The sequence below is a fragment of the Schistocerca americana genome, chromosome 8 (genome assembly GCF_021461395.2).
Source record: "Schistocerca americana isolate TAMUIC-IGC-003095 chromosome 8, iqSchAmer2.1, whole genome shotgun sequence".
NCBI classification, from domain to species: domain Eukaryota; kingdom Metazoa; phylum Arthropoda; class Insecta; order Orthoptera; family Acrididae; genus Schistocerca; species Schistocerca americana.
Window position 1 is genome coordinate 69,869,681 of NC_060126.1, and position 19,057 is coordinate 69,888,737.

Sequence of the window (19,057 nt, forward strand, 5' to 3'; positions counted from 1 at the left end):
GTGTGTGTTCTAGACCATGCGAACCTCGAAATTGCCACGTGTCGCGGCACAGGTAGTATCTCCTCGTCTCCTGCCTCGTTCCAGCTAAGTGGATTAATTTCACTTCATCGTGTGTCGACTTGGCCCGACTTTGCTCGACTGCCGCTCGCTGCCGCTCGGCGGTGGGGCCGATATGACAGGAGAAGTACGACAATCGGCTGCGAGAAATAAAGTAATCAAGAGTACTTTTCCTTTTCAATACGAAAAGCTAAACTTTCATTTACAAATTTCGGAAATCTCACTGCTTCGCACAGTGTTATCTACACATTTGAGAAATTATCTGTTGATTCGTACGGTTCTGTTATTGCCAAAGTCGTTCTTGCACTTTCCTTGCGCTCTCTTTGCAAACAGCCTCATTAAATTGTCGATCATATGTTCGTTAACGTAATTTAAATTGCTTAGGGAGGCATCATAGCACGTCAACACTGTAGCATAAAAGGAGGAGGGTGGGGGTTGAAATGGAAGGGTCCAATAGCACGCAGAGTTCCCGGACGATCACCCATCCACTCACTAACCACGCAAACGTCTGCTTAACTTCATTAATTGAAAGTGAGCTGGCCGTTGGCAACCCCTTAGCGAAACGTTCAGACTTCTAGCTGGATGTGCACATCATTTAGAATCTGCCTGGCAGAGTCTCGCAGGAGGCAGCATTTCCTATTAGGGGAGAAAATGGAATGGCCCGTGGAGGGAAGGAACCCATGACCTACGCGTTACTAGCACGACGCTACAGCCCACTGAGCTAACGGGCAATGCAACAGTGTCGCATCAGCAGTCCAAAACCGCAAAACCGTCTCCTCTCCCTTCAAAACGGCCCCGCCATTAACGTGAGGATGTATCTCTTTTCCTTGACTTTCTCTCACCTAATACTTGGAACCCAGAGCAGCAGCTCCACGAAGACGAAAAACGGCCGTGAGAAGTTTTCTCATCTCAGCCCCGAGAATTCACGTTCAGGTACCGGGAATCGAACCCGGGCCTCCTGGGTGAAAGCCAGGTATCCTAGCCACTAGACCATACCGGACACACCTCAACGATCCACTACGTGTGTATGCGTCCAGAAATACGTCTCCTCCACGCAACTTTAGGGCCGAATCTGGCGCCAACGCTGAACTCTGTCCGCCACCACGATCCCGCTTACTCACTCCCAAAGCGCGCAAGTCATACTAGGCAAACATCGCTTTCAGTCTCGAGTGCAACTAGCAAAACTGTAATTAGTAATAACTGGAAACAAACACACGTTGACGCAAAGTAGCCTAGGTGGTAATAAACGGCAAATACGGCCTTACCTCGCAAAAGCTATGCTGTGCCTTTCACCGTCGTGGAGAGAAAATGAGATGGCTGAGTTGAGGATAGAACGTACGCCCTTAAGATAATGACATGCGCAGCCCACTGCGCCACCGAGGCATACAGGAATACTCGCCACCGCAGCCTCACTAAGAAGTTCTAATTTCAGAATTGTTTTCCCACCATGCCGTACATGAAAGGGTGGATTTCTCGGCGGAAGTCAATGCTGCGTCTAGTTACAGTGCATCGCCCTGGAAGCAACGTGGCACCGCGTTCCGATGTGCCGGCGGGCAGAGCGCCTGCAGCAGGGTCGCTTGATCCTCTGGTGGCAGCAGGGGCGACAACGCACCGCGACACAGGAAGCCTGCAGCGCAATGCGGTGGTGGTGTAACGGTCAGCATGGTTGCTTCCCAAGCAGTTGATCCGTGTTCGATTCCCGGCCACCGCAGGAGGATTGTCATTTTTGCGTAGCGCAATAGTGTGTGTTCTAGACCATGCGAACCTCGAAATTGCCACGTGTCGCGGCACAGGTAGTATCTCCTCGTCTCCTGCCTCGTTCCAGCTAAGTGGATTAATTTCACTTCATCGTGTGTCGACTTGGCCCGACTTTGCTCGACTGCCGCTCGCTGCCGCTCGGCGGTGGGGCCGATATGACAGGAGAAGTACGACAATCGGCTGCGAGAAATAAAGTAATCAAGAGTACTTTTCCTTTTCAATACGAAAAGCTAAACTTTCATTTACAAATTTCGGAAATCTCACTGCTTCGCACAGTGTTATCTACACATTTGAGAAATTATCTGTTGATTCGTACGGTTCTGTTATTGCCAAAGTCGTTCTTGCACTTTCCTTGCGCTCTCTTTGCAAACAGCCTCATTAAATTGTCGATCATATGTTCGTTAACGTAATTTAAATTGCTTAGGGAGGCATCATAGCACGTCAACACTGTAGCATAAAAGGAGGAGGGTGGGGGTTGAAATGGAAGGGTCCAATAGCACGCAGAGTTCCCGGACGATCACCCATCCACTCACTAACCACGCAAACGTCTGCTTAACTTCATTAATTGAAAGTGAGCTGGCCGTTGGCAACCCCTTAGCGAAACGTTCAGACTTCTAGCTGGATGTGCACATCATTTAGAATCTGCCTGGCAGAGTCTCGCAGGAGGCAGCATTTCCTATTAGGGGAGAAAATGGAATGGCCCGTGGAGGGAAGGAACCCATGACCTACGCGTTACTAGCACGACGCTACAGCCCACTGAGCTAACGGGCAATGCAACAGTGTCGCATCAGCAGTCCAAAACCGCAAAACCGTCTCCTCTCCCTTCAAAACGGCCCCGCCATTAACGTGAGGATGTATCTCTTTTCCTTGACTTTCTCTCACCTAATACTTGGAACCCAGAGCAGCAGCTCCACGAAGACGAAAAACGGCCGTGAGAAGTTTTCTCATCTCAGCCCCGAGAATTCACGTTCAGGTACCGGGAATCGAACCCGGGCCTCCTGGGTGAAAGCCAGGTATCCTAGCCACTAGACCATACCGGACACACCTCAACGATCCACTACGTGTGTATGCGTCCAGAAATACGTCTCCTCCACGCAACTTTAGGGCCGAATCTGGCGCCAACGCTGAACTCTGTCCGCCACCACGATCCCGCTTACTCACTCCCAAAGCGCGCAAGTCATACTAGGCAAACATCGCTTTCAGTCTCGAGTGCAACTAGCAAAACTGTAATTAGTAATAACTGGAAACAAACACACGTTGACGCAAAGTAGCCTAGGTGGTAATAAACGGCAAATACGGCCTTACCTCGCAAAAGCTATGCTGTGCCTTTCACCGTCGTGGAGAGAAAATGAGATGGCTGAGTTGAGGATAGAACGTACGCCCTTAAGATAATGACATGCGCAGCCCACTGCGCCACCGAGGCATACAGGAATACTCGCCACCGCAGCCTCACTAAGAAGTTCTAATTTCAGAATTGTTTTCCCACCATGCCGTACATGAAAGGGTGGATTTCTCGGCGGAAGTCAATGCTGCGTCTAGTTACAGTGCATCGCCCTGGAAGCAACGTGGCACCGCGTTCCGATGTGCCGGCGGGCAGAGCGCCTGCAGCAGGGTCGCTTGATCCTCTGGTGGCAGCAGGGGCGACAACGCACCGCGACACAGGAAGCCTGCAGCGCAATGCGGTGGTGGTGTAACGGTCAGCATGGTTGCTTCCCAAGCAGTTGATCCGTGTTCGATTCCCGGCCACCGCAGGAGGATTGTCATTTTTGCGTAGCGCAATAGTGTGTGTTCTAGACCATGCGAACCTCGAAATTGCCACGTGTCGCGGCACAGGTAGTATCTCCTCGTCTCCTGCCTCGTTCCAGCTAAGTGGATTAATTTCACTTCATCGTGTGTCGACTTGGCCCGACTTTGCTCGACTGCCGCTCGCTGCCGCTCGGCGGTGGGGCCGATATGACAGGAGAAGTACGACAATCGGCTGCGAGAAATAAAGTAATCAAGAGTACTTTTCCTTTTCAATACGAAAAGCTAAACTTTCATTTACAAATTTCGGAAATCTCACTGCTTCGCACAGTGTTATCTACACATTTGAGAAATTATCTGTTGATTCGTACGGTTCTGTTATTGCCAAAGTCGTTCTTGCACTTTCCTTGCGCTCTTTTTGCAAACAGCCTCATTAAATTGTGGATCATATGTTCGTTAACGTAATTTAAATTGCTTAGGGAGGCATCATAGCACGTCAACACTGTAGCATAAAAGGAGGAGGGTGGGGGTTGAAATGGAAGGGTCCAATAGCACGCAGAGTTCCCGGACGATCACCCATCCACTCACTAACCACGCAAACGTCTGCTTAACTTCATTAATTGAAAGTGAGCTGGCCGTTGGCAACCCCTTAGCGAAACGTTCAGACTTCTAGCTGGATGTGCACATCATTTAGAATCTGCCTGGCAGAGTCTCGCAGGAGGCAGCATTTCCTATTAGGGGAGAAAATGGAATGGCCCGTGGAGGGAAGGAACCCATGACCTACGCGTTACTAGCACGACGCTACAGCCCACTGAGCTAACGGGCAATGCAACAGTGTCGCATCAGCAGTCCAAAACCGCAAAACCGTCTCCTCTCCCTTCAAAACGGCCCCGCCATTAACGTGAGGATGTATCTCTTTTCCTTGACTTTCTCTCACCTAATACTTGGAACCCAGAGCAGCAGCTCCACGAAGACGAAAAACGGCCGTGAGAAGTTTTCTCATCTCAGCCCCGAGAATTCACGTTCAGGTACCGGGAATCGAACCCGGGCCTCCTGGGTGAAAGCCAGGTATCCTAGCCACTAGACCATACCGGACACACCTCAACGATCCACTACGTGTGTATGCGTCCAGAAATACGTCTCCTCCACGCAACTTTAGGGCCGAATCTGGCGCCAACGCTGAACTCTGTCCGCCACCACGATCCCGCTTACTCACTCCCAAAGCGCGCAAGTCATACTAGGCAAACATCGCTTTCAGTCTCGAGTGCAACTAGCAAAACTGTAATTAGTAATAACTGGAAACAAACACACGTTGACGCAAAGTAGCCTAGGTGGTAATAAACGGCAAATACGGCCTTACCTCGCAAAAGCTATGCTGTGCCTTTCACCGTCGTGGAGAGAAAATGAGATGGCTGAGTTGAGGATAGAACGTACGCCCTTAAGATAATGACATGCGCAGCCCACTGCGCCACCGAGGCATACAGGAATACTCGCCACCGCAGCCTCACTAAGAAGTTCTAATTTCAGAATTGTTTTCCCACCATGCCGTACATGAAAGGGTGGATTTCTCGGCGGAAGTCAATGCTGCGTCTAGTTACAGTGCATCGCCCTGGAAGCAACGTGGCACCGCGTTCCGATGTGCCGGCGGGCAGAGCGCCTGCAGCAGGGTCGCTTGATCCTCTGGTGGCAGCAGGGGCGACAACGCACCGCGACACAGGAAGCCTGCAGCGCAATGCGGTGGTGGTGTAACGGTCAGCATGGTTGCTTCCCAAGCAGTTGATCCGTGTTCGATTCCCGGCCACCGCAGGAGGATTGTCATTTTTGCGTAGCGCAATAGTGTGTGTTCTAGACCATGCGAACCTCGAAATTGCCACGTGTCGCGGCACAGGTAGTATCTCCTCGTCTCCTGCCTCGTTCCAGCTAAGTGGATTAATTTCACTTCATCGTGTGTCGACTTGGCCCGACTTTGCTCGACTGCCGCTCGCTGCCGCTCGGCGGTGGGGCCGATATGACAGGAGAAGTACGACAATCGGCTGCGAGAAATAAAGTAATCAAGAGTACTTTTCCTTTTCAATACGAAAAGCTAAACTTTCATTTACAAATTTCGGAAATCTCACTGCTTCGCACAGTGTTATCTACACATTTGAGAAATTATCTGTTGATTCGTACGGTTCTGTTATTGCCAAAGTCGTTCTTGCACTTTCCTTGCGCTCTTTTTGCAAACAGCCTCATTAAATTGTCGATCATATGTTCGTTAACGTAATTTAAATTGCTTAGGGAGGCATCATAGCACGTCAACACTGTAGCATAAAAGGAGGAGGGTGGGGGTTGAAATGGAAGGGTCCAATAGCACGCAGAGTTCCCGGACGATCACCCATCCACTCACTAACCACGCAAACGTCTGCTTAACTTCATTAATTGAAAGTGAGCTGGCCGTTGGCAACCCCTTAGCGAAACGTTCAGACTTCTAGCTGGATGTGCACATCATTTAGAATCTGCCTGGCAGAGTCTCGCAGGAGGCAGCATTTCCTATTAGGGGAGAAAATGGAATGGCCCGTGGAGGGAAGGAACCCATGACCTACGCGTTACTAGCACGACGCTACAGCCCACTGAGCTAACGGGCAATGCAACAGTGTCGCATCAGCAGTCCAAAACCGCAAAACCGTCTCCTCTCCCTTCAAAACGGCCCCGCCATTAACGTGAGGATGTATCTCTTTTCCTTGACTTTCTCTCACCTAATACTTGGAACCCAGAGCAGCAGCTCCACGAAGACGAAAAACGGCCGTGAGAAGTTTTCTCATCTCAGCCCCGAGAATTCACGTTCAGGTACCGGGAATCGAACCCGGGCCTCCTGGGTGAAAGCCAGGTATCCTAGCCACTAGACCATACCGGACACACCTCAACGATCCACTACGTGTGTATGCGTCCAGAAATACGTCTCCTCCACGCAACTTTAGGGCCGAATCTGGCGCCAACGCTGAACTCTGTCCGCCACCACGATCCCGCTTACTCACTCCCAAAGCGCGCAAGTCATACTAGGCAAACATCGCTTTCAGTCTCGAGTGCAACTAGCAAAACTGTAATTAGTAATAACTGGAAACAAACACACGTTGACGCAAAGTAGCCTAGGTGGTAATAAACGGCAAATACGGCCTTACCTCGCAAAAGCTATGCTGTGCCTTTCACCGTCGTGGAGAGAAAATGAGATGGCTGAGTTGAGGATAGAACGTACGCCCTTAAGATAATGACATGCGCAGCCCACTGCGCCACCGAGGCATACAGGAATACTCGCCACCGCAGCCTCACTAAGAAGTTCTAATTTCAGAATTGTTTTCCCACCATGCCGTACATGAAAGGGTGGATTTCTCGGCGGAAGTCAATGCTGCGTCTAGTTACAGTGCATCGCCCTGGAAGCAACGTGGCACCGCGTTCCGATGTGCCGGCGGGCAGAGCGCCTGCAGCAGGGTCGCTTGATCCTCTGGTGGCAGCAGGGGCGACAACGCACCGCGACACAGGAAGCCTGCAGCGCAATGCGGTGGTGGTGTAACGGTCAGCATGGTTGCTTCCCAAGCAGTTGATCCGTGTTCGATTCCCGGCCACCGCAGGAGGATTGTCATTTTTGCGTAGCGCAATAGTGTGTGTTCTAGACCATGCGAACCTCGAAATTGCCACGTGTCGCGGCACAGGTAGTATCTCCTCGTCTCCTGCCTCGTTCCAGCTAAGTGGATTAATTTCACTTCATCGTGTGTCGACTTGGCCCGACTTTGCTCGACTGCCGCTCGCTGCCGCTCGGCGGTGGGGCCGATATGACAGGAGAAGTACGACAATCGGCTGCGAGAAATAAAGTAATCAAGAGTACTTTTCCTTTTCAATACGAAAAGCTAAACTTTCATTTACAAATTTCGGAAATCTCACTGCTTCGCACAGTGTTATCTACACATTTGAGAAATTATCTGTTGATTCGTACGGTTCTGTTATTGCCAAAGTCGTTCTTGCACTTTCCTTGCGCTCTTTTTGCAAACAGCCTCATTAAATTGTGGATCATATGTTCGTTAACGTAATTTAAATTGCTTAGGGAGGCATCATAGCACGTCAACACTGTAGCATAAAAGGAGGAGGGTGGGGGTTGAAATGGAAGGGTCCAATAGCACGCAGAGTTCCCGGACGATCACCCATCCACTCACTAACCACGCAAACGTCTGCTTAACTTCATTAATTGAAAGTGAGCTGGCCGTTGGCAACCCCTTAGCGAAACGTTCAGACTTCTAGCTGGATGTGCACATCATTTAGAATCTGCCTGGCAGAGTCTCGCAGGAGGCAGCATTTCCTATTAGGGGAGAAAATGGAATGGCCCGTGGAGGGAAGGAACCCATGACCTACGCGTTACTAGCACGACGCTACAGCCCACTGAGCTAACGGGCAATGCAACAGTGTCGCATCAGCAGTCCAAAACCGCAAAACCGTCTCCTCTCCCTTCAAAACGGCCCCGCCATTAACGTGAGGATGTATCTCTTTTCCTTGACTTTCTCTCACCTAATACTTGGAACCCAGAGCAGCAGCTCCACGAAGACGAAAAACGGCCGTGAGAAGTTTTCTCATCTCAGCCCCGAGAATTCACGTTCAGGTACCGGGAATCGAACCCGGGCCTCCTGGGTGAAAGCCAGGTATCCTAGCCACTAGACCATACCGGACACACCTCAACGATCCACTACGTGTGTATGCGTCCAGAAATACGTCTCCTCCACGCAACTTTAGGGCCGAATCTGGCGCCAACGCTGAACTCTGTCCGCCACCACGATCCCGCTTACTCACTCCCAAAGCGCGCAAGTCATACTAGGCAAACATCGCTTTCAGTCTCGAGTGCAACTAGTAAAACTGTAATTAGTAATAACTGGAAACAAACACACGTTGACGCAAAGTAGCCTAGGTGGTAATAAACGGCAAATACGGCCTTACCTCGCAAAAGCTATGCTGTGCCTTTCACCGTCGTGGAGAGAAAATGAGATGGCTGAGTTGAGGATAGAACGTACGCCCTTAAGATAATGACATGCGCAGCCCACTGCGCCACCGAGGCATACAGGAATACTCGCCACCGCAGCCTCACTAAGAAGTTCTAATTTCAGAATTGTTTTCCCACCATGCCGTACATGAAAGGGTGGATTTCTCGGCGGAAGTCAATGCTGCGTCTAGTTACAGTGCATCGCCCTGGAAGCAACGTGGCACCGCGTTCCGATGTGCCGGCGGGCAGAGCGCCTGCAGCAGGGTCGCTTGATCCTCTGGTGGCAACAGGGGCGACAACGCACCGCGACACAGGAAGCCTGCAGCGCAATGCGGTGGTGGTGTAACGGTCAGCATGGTTGCTTCCCAAGCAGTTGATCCGTGTTCGATTCCCGGCCACCGCAGGAGGATTGTCATTTTTGCGTAGCGCAATAGTGTGTGTTCTAGACCATGCGAACCTCGAAATTGCCACGTGTCGCGGCACAGGTAGTATCTCCTCGTCTCCTGCCTCGTTCCAGCTAAGTGGATTAATTTCACTTCATCGTGTGTCGACTTGGCCCGACTTTGCTCGACTGCCGCTCGCTGCCGCTCGGCGGTGGGGCCGATATGACAGGAGAAGTACGACAATCGGCTGCGAGAAATAAAGTAATCAAGAGTACTTTTCCTTTTCAATACGAAAAGCTAAACTTTCATTTACAAATTTCGGAAATCTCACTGCTTCGCACAGTGTTATCTACACATTTGAGAAATTATCTGTTGATTCGTACGGTTCTGTTATTGCCAAAGTCGTTCTTGCACTTTCCTTGCGCTCTTTTTGCAAACAGCCTCATTAAATTGTCGATCATATGTTCGTTAACGTAATTTAAATTGCTTAGGGAGGCATCATAGCACGTCAACACTGTAGCATAAAAGGAGGAGAGTGGGGGTTGAAATGGAAGGGTCCAATAGCACGCAGAGTTCCCGGACGATCACCCATCCACTCACTAACCACGCAAACGTCTGCTTAACTTCATTAATTGAAAGTGAGCTGGCCGTTGGCAACCCCTTAGCGAAACGTTCAGACTTCTAGCTGGATGTGCACATCATTTAGAATCTGCCTGGCAGAGTCTCGCAGGAGGCAGCATTTCCTATTAGGGGAGAAAATGGAATGGCCCGTGGAGGGAAGGAACCCATGACCTACGCGTTACTAGCACGACGCTACAGCCCACTGAGCTAACGGGCAATGCAACAGTGTCGCATCAGCAGTCCAAAACCGCAAAACCGTCTCCTCTCCCTTCAAAACGGCCCCGCCATTAACGTGAGGATGTATCTCTTTTCCTTGACTTTCTCTCACCTTATACTTGGAACCCAGAGCAGCAGCTCCACGAAGACGAAAAACGGCCGTGAGAAGTTTTCTCATCTCAGCCCCGAGAATTCACGTTCAGGTACCGGGAATCGAACCCGGGCCTCCTGGGTGAAAGCCAGGTATCCTAGCCACTAGACCATACCGGACACACCTCAACGATCCACTACGTGTGTATGCGTCCAGAAATACGTCTCCTCCACGCAACTTTAGGGCCGAATCTGGCGCCAACGCTGAACTCTGTCCGCCACCACGATCCCGCTTACTCACTCCCAAAGCGCGCAAGTCATACTAGGCAAACATCGCTTTCAGTCTCGAGTGCAACTAGCAAAACTGTAATTAGTAATAACTGGAAACAAACACACGTTGACGCAAAGTAGCCTAGGTGGTAATAAACGGCAAATACGGCCTTACCTCGCAAAAGCTATGCTGTGCCTTTCACCGTCGTGGAGAGAAAATGAGATGGCTGAGTTGAGGATAGAACGTACGCCCTTAAGATAATGACATGCGCAGCCCACTGCGCCACCGAGGCATACAGGAATACTCGCCACCGCAGCCTCACTAAGAAGTTCTAATTTCAGAATTGTTTTCCCACCATGCCGTACATGAAAGGGTGGATTTCTCGGCGGAAGTCAATGCTGCGTCTAGTTACAGTGCATCGCCCTGGAAGCAACGTGGCACCGCGTTCCGATGTGCCGGCGGGCAGAGCGCCTGCAGCAGGGTCGCTTGATCCTCTGGTGGCAGCAGGGGCGACAACGCACCGCGACACAGGAAGCCTGCAGCGCAATGCGGTGGTGGTGTAACGGTCAGCATGGTTGCTTCCCAAGCAGTTGATCCGTGTTCGATTCCCGGCCACCGCAGGAGGATTGTCATTTTTGCGTAGCGCAATAGTGTGTGTTCTAGACCATGCGAACCTCGAAATTGCCACGTGTCGCGGCACAGGTAGTAACTCCTCGTCTCCTGCCTCGTTCCAGCTAAGTGGATTAATTTCACTTCATCGTGTGTCGACTTGGCCCGACTTTGCTCGACTGCCGCTCGCTGCCGCTCGGCGGTGGGGCCGATATGACAGGAGAAGTACGACAATCGGCTGCGAGAAATAAAGTAATCAAGAGTACTTTTCCTTTTCAATACGAAAAGCTAAACTTTCATTTACAAATTTCGGAAATCTCACTGCTTCGCACAGTGTTATCTACACATTTGAGAAATTATCTGTTGATTCGTACGGTTCTGTTATTGCCAAAGTCGTTCTTGCACTTTCCTTGCGCTCTTTTTGCAAACAGCCTCATTAAATTGTCGATCATATGTTCGTTAACGTAATTTAAATTGCTTAGGGAGGCATCATAGCACGTCAACACTGTAGCATAAAAGGAGGAGGGTGGGGGTTGAAATGGAAGGGTCCAATAGCACGCAGAGTTCCCGGACGATCACCCATCCACTCACTAACCACGCAAACGTCTGCTTAACTTCATTAATTGAAAGTGAGCTGGCCGTTGGCAACCCCTTAGCGAAACGTTCAGACTTCTAGCTGGATGTGCACATCATTTAGAATCTGCCTGGCAGAGTCTCGCAGGAGGCAGCATTTCCTATTAGGGGAGAAAATGGAATGGCCCGTGGAGGGAAGGAACCCATGACCTACGCGTTACTAGCACGACGCTACAGCCCACTGAGCTAACGGGCAATGCAACAGTGTCGCATCAGCAGTCCAAAACCGCAAAACCGTCTCCTCTCCCTTCAAAACGGCCCCGCCATTAACGTGAGGATGTATCTCTTTTCCTTGACTTTCTCTCACCTTATACTTGGAACCCAGAGCAGCAGCTCCACGAAGACGAAAAACGGCCGTGAGAAGTTTTCTCATCTCAGCCCCGAGAATTCACGTTCAGGTACCGGGAATCGAACCCGGGCCTCCTGGGTGAAAGCCAGGTATCCTAGCCACTAGACCATACCGGACACACCTCAACGATCCACTACGTGTGTATGCGTCCAGAAATACGTCTCCTCCACGCAACTTTAGGGCCGAATCTGGCGCCAACGCTGAACTCTGTCCGCCACCACGATCCCGCTTACTCACTCCCAAAGCGCGCAAGTCATACTAGGCAAACATCGCTTTCAGTCTCGAGTGCAACTAGCAAAACTGTAATTAGTAATAACTGGAAACAAACACACGTTGACGCAAAGTAGCCTAGGTGGTAATAAACGGCAAATACGGCCTTACCTCGCAAAAGCTATGCTGTGCCTTTCACCGTCGTGGAGAGAAAATGAGATGGCTGAGTTGAGGATAGAACGTACGCCCTTAAGATAATGACATGCGCAGCCCACTGCGCCACCGAGGCATACAGGAATACTCGCCACCGCAGCCTCACTAAGAAGTTCTAATTTCAGAATTGTTTTCCCACCATGCCGTACATGAAAGGGTGGATTTCTCGGCGGAAGTCAATGCTGCGTCTAGTTACAGTGCATCGCCCTGGAAGCAACGTGGCACCGCGTTCCGATGTGCCGGCGGGCAGAGCGCCTGCAGCAGGGTCGCTTGATCCTCTGGTGGCAGCAGGGGCGACAACGCACCGCGACACAGGAAGCCTGCAGCGCAATGCGGTGGTGGTGTAACGGTCAGCATGGTTGCTTCCCAAGCAGTTGATCCGTGTTCGATTCCCGGCCACCGCAGGAGGATTGTCATTTTTGCGTAGCGCAATAGTGTGTGTTCTAGACCATGTGAACCTCGAAATTGCCACGTGTCGCGGCACAGGTAGTATCTCCTCGTCTCCTGCCTCGTTCCAGCTAAGTGGATTAATTTCACTTCATCGTGTGTCGACTTGGCCCGACTTTGCTCGACTGCCGCTCGCTGCCGCTCGGCGGTGGGGCCGATATGACAGGAGAAGTACGACAATCGGCTGCGAGAAATAAAGTAATCAAGAGTACTTTTCCTTTTCAATACGAAAAGCTAAACTTTCATTTACAAATTTCGGAAATCTCACTGCTTCGCACAGTGTTATCTACACATTTGAGAAATTATCTGTTGATTCGTACGGTTCTGTTATTGCCAAAGTCGTTCTTGCACTTTCCTTGCGCTCTTTTTGCAAACAGCCTCATTAAATTGTCGATCATATGTTCGTTAACGTAATTTAAATTGCTTAGGGAGGCATCATAGCACGTCAACACTGTAGCATAAAAGGAGGAGGGTGGGGGTTGAAATGGAAGGGTCCAATAGCACGCAGAGTTCCCGGACGATCACCCATCCACTCACTAACCACGCAAACGTCTGCTTAACTTCATTAATTGAAAGTGAGCTGGCCGTTGGCAACCCCTTAGCGAAACGTTCAGACTTCTAGCTGGATGTGCACATCATTTAGAATCTGCCTGGCAGAGTCTCGCAGGAGGCAGCATTTCCTATTAGGGGAGAAAATGGAATGGCCCGTGGAGGGAAGGAACCCATGACCTACGCGTTACTAGCACGACGCTACAGCCCACTGAGCTAACGGGCAATGCAACAGTGTCGCATCAGCAGTCCAAAACCGCAAAACCGTCTCCTCTCCCTTCAAAACGGCCCCGCCATTAACGTGAGGATGTATCTCTTTTCCTTGACTTTCTCTCACCTTATACTTGGAACCCAGAGCAGCAGCTCCACGAAGACGAAAAACGGCCGTGAGAAGTTTTCTCATCTCAGCCCCGAGAATTCACGTTCAGGTACCGGGAATCGAACCCGGGCCTCCTGGGTGAAAGCCAGGTATCCTAGCCACTAGACCATACCGGACACACCTCAACGATCCACTACGTGTGTATGCGTCCAGAAATACGTCTCCTCCACGCAACTTTAGGGCCGAATCTGGCGCCAACGCTGAACTCTGTCCGCCACCACGATCCCGCTTACTCACTCCCAAAGCGCGCAAGTCATACTAGGCAAACATCGCTTTCAGTCTCGAGTGCAACTAGCAAAACTGTAATTAGTAATAACTGGAAACAAACACACGTTGACGCAAAGTAGCCTAGGTGGTAATAAACGGCAAATACGGCCTTACCTCGCAAAAGCTATGCTGTGCCTTTCACCGTCGTGGAGAGAAAATGAGATGGCTGAGTTGAGGATAGAACGTACGCCCTTAAGATAATGACATGCGCAGCCCACTGCGCCACCGAGGCATACAGGAATACTCGCCACCGCAGCCTCACTAAGAAGTTCTAATTTCAGAATTGTTTTCCCACCATGCCGTACATGAAAGGGTGGATTTCTCGGCGGAAGTCAATGCTGCGTCTAGTTACAGTGCATCGCCCTGGAAGCAACGTGGCACCGCGTTCCGATGTGCCGGCGGGCAGAGCGCCTGCAGCAGGGTCGCTTGATCCTCTGGTGGCAGCAGGGGCGACAACGCACCGCGACACAGGAAGCCTGCAGCGCAATGCGGTGGTGGTGTAACGGTCAGCATGGTTGCTTCCCAAGCAGTTGATCCGTGTTCGATTCCCGGCCACCGCAGGAGGATTGTCATTTTTGCGTAGCGCAATAGTGTGTGTTCTAGACCATGCGAACCTCGAAATTGCCACGTGTCGCGGCACAGGTAGTATCTCCTCGTCTCCTGCCTCGTTCCAGCTAAGTGGATTAATTTCACTTCATCGTGTGTCGACTTGGCCCGACTTTGCTCGACTGCCGCTCGCTGCCGCTCGGCGGTGGGGCCGATATGACAGGAGAAGTACGACTATCGGCTGCGAGAAATAAAGTAATCAAGAGTACTTTTCCTTTTCAATACGAAAAGCTAAACTTTCATTTACAAATTTCGGAAATCTCACTGCTTCGCACAGTGTTATCTACACATTTGAGAAATTATCTGTTGATTCGTACGGTTCTGTTATTGCCAAAGTCGTTCTTGCACTTTCCTTGCGCTCTTTTTGCAAACAGCCTCATTAAATTGTCGATCATATGTTCGTTAACGTAATTTAAATTGCTTAGGGAGGCATCATAGCACGTCAACACTGTAGCATAAAAGGAGGAGGGTGGGGGTTGAAATGGAAGGGTCCAATAGCACGCAGAGTTCCCGGACGATCACCCATCCACTCACTAACCACGCAAACGTCTGCTTAACTTCATTAATTGAAAGTGAGCTGGCCGTTGGCAACCCCTTAGCGAAACGTTCAGACTTCTAGCTGGATGTGCACATCATTTAGAATCTGCCTGGCAGAGTCTCGCAGGAGGCAGCATTTCCTATTAGGGGAGAAAATGGAATGGCCCGTGGAGGGAAGGAACCCATGACCTACGCGTTACTAGCACGACGCTACAGCCCACTGAGCTAACGGGCAATGCAACAGTGTCGCATCAGCAGTCCAAAACCGCAAAACCGTCTCCTCTCCCTTCAAAACGGCCCCGCCATTAACGTGAGGATGTATCTCTTTTCCTTGACTTTCTCTCACCTTATACTTGGAACCCAGAGCAGCAGCTCCACGAAGACGAAAAACGGCCGTGAGAAGTTTTCTCATCTCAGCCCCGAGAATTCACGTTCAGGTACCGGGAATCGAACCCGGGCCTCCTGGGTGAAAGCCAGGTATCCTAGCCACTAGACCATACCGGACACACCTCAACGATCCACTACGTGTGTATGCGTCCAGAAATACGTCTCCTCCACGCAACTTTAGGGCCGAATCTGGCGCCAACGCTGAACTCTGTCCGCCACCACGATCCCGCTTACTCACTCCCAAAGCGCGCAAGTCATACTAGGCAAACATCGCTTTCAGTCTCGAGTGCAACTAGCAAAACTGTAATTAGTAATAACTGGAAACAAACACACGTTGACGCAAAGTAGCCTAGGTGGTAATAAACGGCAAATACGGCCTTACCTCGCAAAAGCTATGCTGTGCCTTTCACCGTCGTGGAGAGAAAATGAGATGGCTGAGTTGAGGATAGAACGTACGCCCTTAAGATAATGACATGCGCAGCCCACTGCGCCACCGAGGCATACAGGAATACTCGCCACCGCAGCCTCACTAAGAAGTTCTAATTTCAGAATTGTTTTCCCACCATGCCGTACATGAAAGGGTGGATTTCTCGGCGGAAGTCAATGCTGCGTCTAGTTACAGTGCATCGCCCTGGAAGCAACGTGGCACCGCGTTCCGATGTGCCGGCGGGCAGAGCGCCTGCAGCAGGGTCGCTTGATCCTCTGGTGGCAGCAGGGGCGACAACGCACCGCGACACAGGAAGCCTGCAGCGCAATGCGGTGGTGGTGTAACGGTCAGCATGGTTGCTTCCCAAGCAGTTGATCCGTGTTCGATTCCCGGCCACCGCAGGAGGATTGTCATTTTTGCGTAGCGCAATAGTGTGTGTTCTAGACCATGCGAACCTCGAAATTGCCACGTGTCGCGGCACAGGTAGTATCTCCTCGTCTCCTGCCTCGTTCCAGCTAAGTGGATTAATTTCACTTCATCGTGTGTCGACTTGGCCCGACTTTGCTCGACTGCCGCTCGCTGCCGCTCGGCGGTGGGGCCGATATGACAGGAGAAGTACGACAATCGGCTGCGAGAAATAAAGTAATCAAGAGTACTTTTCCTTTTCAATACGAAAAGCTAAACTTTCATTTACAAATTTCGGAAATCTCACTGCTTCGCACAGTGTTATCTACACATTTGAGAAATTATCTGTTGATTCGTACGGTTCTGTTATTGCCAAAGTCGTTCTTGCACTTTCCTTGCGCTCTTTTTGCAAACAGCCTCATTAAATTGTCGATCATATGTTCGTTAACGTAATTTAAATTGCTTAGGGAGGCATCATAGCACGTCAACACTGTAGCATAAAAGGAGGAGGGTGGGGGTTGAAATGGAAGGGTCCAATAGCACGCAGAGTTCCCGGACGATCACCCATCCACTCACTAACCACGCAAACGTCTGCTTAACTTCATTAATTGAAAGTGAGCTGGCCGTTGGCAACCCCTTAGCGAAACGTTCAGACTTCTAGCTGGATGTGCACATCATTTAGAATCTGCCTGGCAGAGTCTCGCAGGAGGCAGCATTTCCTATTAGGGGAGAAAATGGAATGGCCCGTGGAGGGAAGGAACCCATGACCTACGCGTTACTAGCACGACGCTACAGCCCACTGAGCTAACGGGCAATGCAACAGTGTCGCATCAGCAGTCCAAAACCGCAAAACCGTCTCCTCTCCCTTCAAAACGGCCCCGCCATTAACGTGAGGATGTATCTCTTTTCCTTGACTTTCTCTCACCTTATACTTGGAACCCAGAGCAGCAGCTCCACGAAGACGAAAAACGGCCGTGAGAAGTTTTCTCATCTCAGCCCCGAGAATTCACGTTCAGGTACCGGGAATCGAACCCGGGCCTCCTGGGTGAAAGCCAGGTATCCTAGCCACTAGACCATACCGGACACACCTCAACGATCCACTACGTGTGTATGCGTCCAGAAATACGTCTCCTCCACGCAACTTTAGGGCCGAATCTGGCGCCAACGCTGAACTCTGTCCGCCACCACGATCCCGCTTACTCACTCCCAAAGCGCGCAAGTCATACTAGGCAAACATCGCTTTCAGTCTCGAGTGCAACTAGCAAAACTGTAATTAGTAATAACTGGAAACAAACACACGTTGACGCAAAGTAGCCTAGGTGGTAATAAACGGCAAATACGGCCTTACCTCGCAAAAGCTATGCTGTGCCTTTCACCGTCGTGGAGAGAAAATGAGATGGCTGAGTTGAGGATAGAACGTACGCCCTTAAGATAATGACATGCGCAGCCCACTGCGCCACCGAGGCATACAGGAATACTCGCCACCGCAGCCTCACTAAGAAGTTCTAATTTCAGAATTGTTTTCCCACCATGCCGTACATGAAAGGGTGGATTTCTCGGCGGAAGTCAATGCTGCGTCTAGTTACAGTGCATCGCCCTGGAAGCAACGTGGCACCGCGTTCCGATGTGCCGGCGGGCAGAGCGCCTGCAGCAGGGTCGCTTGATCCTCTGGTGGCAGCAGGGGCGACAACGCACCGCGACACAGGAAGCCTGCAGCGCAATGCGGTGGTGGTGTAACGGTCAGCATGGTTGCTTCCCAAGCAGTTGATCCGTGTTCGATTCCCGGCCACCGCAGGAGGATTGTCATTTTTGCGTAGCGCAATAGTGTGTGTTCTAGACCATGCGAACCTCGAAATTGCCACGTGTCGCGGCACAGGTAGTATCTCCTCGTCTCCTGCCTCGTTCCAGCTAAGTGGATTAATTTCACTTCATCGTGTGTCGACTTGGCCCGACTTTGCTCGACTGCCGCTCGCTGCCGCTCGGCGGTGGGGCCGATATGACAGGAGAAGTACGACAATCGGCTGCGAGAAATAAAGTAATCAAGAGTACTTTTCCTTTTCAATACGAAAAGCTAAACTTTCATTTACAAATTTCGGAAATCTCACTGCTTCGCACAGTGTTATCTACACATTTGAGAAATTATCTGTTGATTCGTACGGTTCTGTTATTGCCAAAGTCGTTCTTGCACTTTCCTTGCGCTCTTTTTGCAAACAGCCTCATTAAATTGTCGATCATATGTTCGTTAACGTAATTTAAATTGCTTAGGGAGGCATCATAGCACGTCAACACTGTAGCATAAAAGGAGGAGGGTGGGGGTTGAAATGGAAGGGTCCAATAGCACGCAGAGTTCCCGGACGATCACCCATCCACTCACTAACCACGCAAACGTCTGCTTAACTTCATTAATTGAAAGTGAGCTGGCCGTTGGCAACCCCTTAGCGAAACGTTCAGACTTCTAGCTGGATGTGCACATCATTTAGAATCTGCCTGGCAGAGTCTCGCAGGAGGCAGCATTTCCTATTAGGGGAGAAAATGGAATGGCCCGTGGAGGGAAGGAACCCATGACCTACGCGTTACTAGCACGACGCTACAGCCCACTGAGCTAACGGGCAATGCAACAGTGTCGCATCAGCAGTCCAAAACCGCAAAACCGTCTCCTCTCCCTTCAAAACGGCCCCGCCATTAACGTGAGGATGTATCTCTTTTCCTTGACTTTCTCTCACCTTATACTTGGAACCCAGAGCAGCAACTCCACGAAGACGAAAAACGGACGTGAGAAGTTTTCTCATCTCAGCCCCGAGAATTCACGTTCAGGTACCGGGAATCGAACCCGGGCCTCCTGGGTGAAAGCCAGGTATCCTAGCCACTAGACCATACCGGACACACCTCAACGATCCACTA

General features: G+C 50.8%; 21 non-coding genes across 21 annotated transcripts; 10 read left to right on the forward strand and 11 right to left on the reverse strand.

Annotated features, from left to right (window-relative positions):
* Positions 1 to 985: 985 nt before the first annotated feature.
* Trnae-uuc lies at positions 986 to 1,057 on the reverse strand. Its single transcript has one exon. It is a non-coding gene; the product is annotated as a tRNA-Glu (tRNA).
* A 639-nt stretch (positions 1,058 to 1,696) lies between these two features.
* Positions 1,697 to 1,768, forward strand: Trnag-ccc. Its single transcript has one exon. It is a non-coding gene; the product is annotated as a tRNA-Gly (tRNA).
* Positions 1,769 to 2,783: 1,015 nt separating this feature from the next.
* Positions 2,784 to 2,855, reverse strand: Trnae-uuc. Its single transcript has one exon. It is a non-coding gene; the product is annotated as a tRNA-Glu (tRNA).
* A 639-nt stretch (positions 2,856 to 3,494) lies between these two features.
* Positions 3,495 to 3,566, forward strand: Trnag-ccc. Its single transcript has one exon. It is a non-coding gene; the product is annotated as a tRNA-Gly (tRNA).
* Positions 3,567 to 4,581: 1,015 nt separating this feature from the next.
* Positions 4,582 to 4,653, reverse strand: Trnae-uuc. The gene has a single exon. It is a non-coding gene; the product is annotated as a tRNA-Glu (tRNA).
* Positions 4,654 to 5,292: 639 nt separating this feature from the next.
* On the forward strand, positions 5,293 to 5,364 carry Trnag-ccc. Its single transcript has one exon. It is a non-coding gene; the product is annotated as a tRNA-Gly (tRNA).
* Positions 5,365 to 6,379: 1,015 nt separating this feature from the next.
* Trnae-uuc lies at positions 6,380 to 6,451 on the reverse strand. The gene has a single exon. It is a non-coding gene; the product is annotated as a tRNA-Glu (tRNA).
* A 639-nt stretch (positions 6,452 to 7,090) lies between these two features.
* Trnag-ccc lies at positions 7,091 to 7,162 on the forward strand. The gene has a single exon. It is a non-coding gene; the product is annotated as a tRNA-Gly (tRNA).
* Positions 7,163 to 8,177: 1,015 nt separating this feature from the next.
* Positions 8,178 to 8,249, reverse strand: Trnae-uuc. The gene has a single exon. It is a non-coding gene; the product is annotated as a tRNA-Glu (tRNA).
* Positions 8,250 to 8,888: 639 nt separating this feature from the next.
* Positions 8,889 to 8,960, forward strand: Trnag-ccc. Its single transcript has one exon. It is a non-coding gene; the product is annotated as a tRNA-Gly (tRNA).
* Positions 8,961 to 9,975: 1,015 nt separating this feature from the next.
* On the reverse strand, positions 9,976 to 10,047 carry Trnae-uuc. The gene has a single exon. It is a non-coding gene; the product is annotated as a tRNA-Glu (tRNA).
* A 639-nt stretch (positions 10,048 to 10,686) lies between these two features.
* On the forward strand, positions 10,687 to 10,758 carry Trnag-ccc. The gene has a single exon. It is a non-coding gene; the product is annotated as a tRNA-Gly (tRNA).
* A 1,015-nt stretch (positions 10,759 to 11,773) lies between these two features.
* Trnae-uuc lies at positions 11,774 to 11,845 on the reverse strand. The gene has a single exon. It is a non-coding gene; the product is annotated as a tRNA-Glu (tRNA).
* A 639-nt stretch (positions 11,846 to 12,484) lies between these two features.
* On the forward strand, positions 12,485 to 12,556 carry Trnag-ccc. Its single transcript has one exon. It is a non-coding gene; the product is annotated as a tRNA-Gly (tRNA).
* Positions 12,557 to 13,571: 1,015 nt separating this feature from the next.
* Positions 13,572 to 13,643, reverse strand: Trnae-uuc. The gene has a single exon. It is a non-coding gene; the product is annotated as a tRNA-Glu (tRNA).
* A 639-nt stretch (positions 13,644 to 14,282) lies between these two features.
* On the forward strand, positions 14,283 to 14,354 carry Trnag-ccc. Its single transcript has one exon. It is a non-coding gene; the product is annotated as a tRNA-Gly (tRNA).
* A 1,015-nt stretch (positions 14,355 to 15,369) lies between these two features.
* Trnae-uuc lies at positions 15,370 to 15,441 on the reverse strand. The gene has a single exon. It is a non-coding gene; the product is annotated as a tRNA-Glu (tRNA).
* A 639-nt stretch (positions 15,442 to 16,080) lies between these two features.
* Positions 16,081 to 16,152, forward strand: Trnag-ccc. Its single transcript has one exon. It is a non-coding gene; the product is annotated as a tRNA-Gly (tRNA).
* A 1,015-nt stretch (positions 16,153 to 17,167) lies between these two features.
* Positions 17,168 to 17,239, reverse strand: Trnae-uuc. Its single transcript has one exon. It is a non-coding gene; the product is annotated as a tRNA-Glu (tRNA).
* Positions 17,240 to 17,878: 639 nt separating this feature from the next.
* On the forward strand, positions 17,879 to 17,950 carry Trnag-ccc. The gene has a single exon. It is a non-coding gene; the product is annotated as a tRNA-Gly (tRNA).
* A 1,015-nt stretch (positions 17,951 to 18,965) lies between these two features.
* On the reverse strand, positions 18,966 to 19,037 carry Trnae-uuc. The gene has a single exon. It is a non-coding gene; the product is annotated as a tRNA-Glu (tRNA).
* Between the last annotated feature and the right edge of the window lie 20 nt (positions 19,038 to 19,057).